At 32.5% G+C, this 4,061-nt stretch overlaps 1 long non-coding RNA gene across 1 annotated transcript; it reads right to left on the bottom strand.

Annotated features, from left to right (window-relative positions):
• Positions 1-1,663: 1,663 nt before the first annotated feature.
• Positions 1,664-3,318, bottom strand: LOC122599139. The gene is made up of 3 exons (XR_006323875.1): positions 3,296-3,318; positions 3,135-3,221; positions 1,664-1,762 (listed from the first exon to the last, which is right to left on the bottom strand). It is a non-coding gene; the product is annotated as an uncharacterized LOC122599139 (long non-coding RNA).
• Between the last annotated feature and the right edge of the window lie 743 nt (positions 3,319-4,061).

Here is a 4,061-nt window from a genome sequence, read left to right as displayed (position 1 = left end):
ATAAAAACGTGTCCTGATTCCGGGGACGTCAATGTCGTTGGGTGATATCTCTTTCATTTTTTTCCTTTTCCATATTTGTGGGTATATCGCTTAACTATTTACAAGTACTTGTTAAGCCTCTTACAATAGGGGGACTTATTCACACCTCTTTCACACTGCCACATCAGTTTTTCTCTCTTTTCATCCACCTCTTCCATACTTACTCACAATAACACCTCTTTCATAAATTTTTATTTTATTAACCAAAATTACATAAGTTCTTTTTATTAATAATTAAAACTATTATATTAGTTTTAACATAATATTATTATATTTAGATCTTTTAAAAACTTTAAAACTAAATTGTAAATAAGGTAATACTTCAGGGACTAAACTGAATTTTTTTTAAATACTCGTATGTAACACCCCAACTAAGGCGAAATAATGAGATGTACAGAAAGTCGAGTATTCAAAACAAATGATTATAAATAACAGTCACCATTGCTTTATTTGATAAAAAGAATTTACAAATGTACAAGCATGTGAACCAATTTCCAAATACAAATATGTCCACCATACTTGGATATTAAGTTCACGAAACAAATAACAAGCACATGAAATAGTATACTACAATGATCAAGGCGGATTCCATTGCCCATCACAGGGTTTGATCTTTGACTCCAAAGTGCAATGCAAATAATCATGAAGCATATAAATCCTCAAAGCTTAAGCTTATTTCCTGAAAAGCATGAAGAAAAAGTGTCAACTACGAAAACGTAGTTGGTGAGTGCATAGGTTTTTATGTAAATCTTGGTACATATCCATTTTAACACTTAAAAAGCATATTATTGTTACTTTTCGAAATACCCAAACCATATGACCGACAAAATTCTCATATCAAACCATTAAGCTTTTCAAATACCATAATGTCATTTCAAGACTTGGAAAAATCCATGGTAACTTATAAAGTTCTCATTTGTCAAAATTGTGAGAGAAAAATATATTAATGGATTAATCATATATCACATCAAAATCATTCGGTCATCGAGATTTCAATATCGTCAATTTAACAACTTTCAAGATTTCATATAAGGTCCAATGCCCAAATCGTATGTTCAACCATAATATCCATCCATAATAATATCAATAACATTTAGCCAAATATATAATTTGATGAGTTTGTGCTTGAGCCAGTACTAAGACCGGTTATGTCCAAAATAACAAGAAGCACATGCCATCAATCACGTGCAATAATAATAACAAAGGGGTCGTGCCATGGAGACGACCAATAAAGAAATAGAAGGGGCGTGGTAAATGATTGACCACTGATATAGTAGTTAGAGCACCGCATGATCGAACTGGGAATGATGGTTGTCACAAAGGCAAACTAAGCATCTCACCGTTACGCGTTGGGTGAGGGGACAAGTCCTAGTTGTGCAACTCTCAAACTACAAGCCTCTCGAAGAGTTAATAGTAGTGTACCGAGGTGAAACAGTTTGACAGTACTCAACCTCATCATATAATATATAACATGTTGAACATACAATATAATTCCCATATCATAATCATTCTTTCGAATATCATTTCATAAAAGAAAGCAATTTTTTTATCCTGTTTTTCACCCCGAAAGTAAAACACATAAAAGAGTTTGAAAGGGGGCTATGACTCACCTTGATTTGCCACACATTATATCCACATATCCAAAATGGGTACCTCCCATCTATTGCTTCATTGATCATGTATCCGTCATGTTCTCCAATCACATTTCAAGCCATGACTATCCCTACGAGAGGACTAATATACGTAAGTTTCCTATCTTATGCCGTTACTTAGAAATGCCACTTTCAATAAGTTGCTATCAATTGTGGGACCCAAGTGTATAGCTAATATTCACATCGTTTTGGTTGTAAAGATTGATGGTGTAAAACGTTACTTCCATTATATACGAAATTATAAGTTGTCAGAATTTCGGTAACTTGGCTTCATTTGTGGTTTCGTTTGGCATCTTAGGTTATCATATGCTAATGCCATATAAAGTTATATTAACCTTATTCGGGTTATGTGCTAAATGATTCATATTGGTTATTGGGCTATTTATGTTATTAGGCCAGGTGGGCCTACTGATTTATGGCTTAATTGGTTCATTATTTGGGTTGGGCTAGCCCATCATGGTCTTTAGTCCATTTTTTAGCCCATTACACAAATTATTAGTTCACTTCAGAATTTTCTATTTTTACTTCACATTTTTATGAAATGTTGGCTACTATTTCGGGGTCAAGCCAAATTATTTGGATCTTCATCATTTTTACACAAAGACTTATGTGTAACTAGTATTTTTTTGAATTTTTGGTGAATTTTTAGATAAGGTTTACTATGCATAAAAATTACGTAAACTAATGTGGTCAAAAAGGCTACTATTTGGCGACTTGAAATGTTTTATAAAAGTTCTTAGTGTTATGAATTTCAAAAAAATCCCACAAATTTATTTTAAGTTATGGACACATTGAAATCACTTTTCACCAAGTTTGACCTTATGGAACCTTATGGATTAGGAGATAACAATTGTTAAATTTTATAAAATATTCAAACAAAATTACAGTTTTGACCAGTTTCAGTAGAAAAATCATATATTCCGTTTGGCTCAGTATTTTTGAGTAATTCCAGTTGGAGGTTAAACTTAACTCATTTATCTACAACATTTATTTTGAAAGTTTTTCTTGAAACGGTCCGCAAATGCTCAGTTTATCTGTCCCAAGACAGAAAACTGATTCCGTCATAATGTATTTTGATTAAAACAACCAACCAATGGCCTTTCTTGCTTGATTATCACCTTAATTCATCACTACAAGATTAATACTTTATTTTGTAGTTCTTTAACATCAATATTACTGATTATAACAAATTCAAAATCATCAACCATCCATCTCAAATCCCTAAATCAAAATCAATCAAAACTAGTGCAAATCTAAGCATGCATGTTAAGATCTATCACTTTCAAGCTAAATCAACTTATTATCTTTTATATGTGTGACTTTTTAATGATTATTTCTTATTATTCCATCATTTAAATATGCATGCATGAGTAGATCTATGTGTATTTAGTGATAAAATGAATGATAAATAAAGTGACAATCCAAAGAGTTCAAGTTATCAACCTTTAAAGATCAAAGCAAGAAGATCAAGAGTGTTGTTGGGTCTTGTTCTTGATGGTTGCCCAAGAGTTGTTTATTGGCTGTAACAAGCTTGAAAAAGAAGGGAAAATAAGCTACAAGATGAAAGAAAAGATGATGAACAAACAAAGGAACATGTTGGGTACCTTTTGATGATCAAGAATCAAAAGAAAATAAGTAGATTGAAGTTGTTTTTCCCCTTTTTCTGCTGCTGTCTGACCAGCCACTTTGGGGGCTGATTTCGTGCCTTTACTGCCTCCAAATCGACTCCATGCTTCCATCATACATGATACTAGTTGTTGGATGATTAATGGAACTTATTTATCATTAGACTAGTTAGATTTGAGCTCTTTGTTGGCTAAAGTAGGGGGGAGAGCACGTGAATAAGGACAAGAAAAAAAGTAGGGGACTTGGTAATTGGTGGAAGGAAGTGGTGGATAGGTGGTTATTGGTTAACTAGTGTGGTGTGTGAGGGAAAGGGGATATTTGGCCGTGAGAGAGGGAGAAAGAGTGGGTTGGGAGGATGCTCATTGGTCAAGTTATGTGGTAGGGGGTCATGGATTGGCTAGGTGAAAATGTGTATGCGAATGAGATTCAAAAATCATGTCTAGGTTCATAAAATGGATAGCTTTTGTATAAATTGTATGGAGATGGATAGATTATGTAAGTATATGGTGTCTTTTGTTATAAATATAATAGTTGTAAGAATTTTATGTAAGGGTATATATATATATATGTATGTTTATATATTTGTGTTTCTAATTTGTTACTTAACTCTTCGTTTATAAGCTTCTATTTATATTAGACATAAATATACTTATTATTATTATTTTTCAAGCACTTTTACGTGCATAATGATTTATCAATATATTATTGAGATAGTCATTTTATTTTCATGACCATATATATTTT

This window comes from Erigeron canadensis, chromosome 1, assembly GCF_010389155.1.
Source record: "Erigeron canadensis isolate Cc75 chromosome 1, C_canadensis_v1, whole genome shotgun sequence".
Classification (NCBI taxonomy): Eukaryota; Viridiplantae; Streptophyta; class Magnoliopsida; order Asterales; family Asteraceae; genus Erigeron; species Erigeron canadensis.
This window is presented reverse-complemented; position numbering and strand designations above follow the sequence as displayed.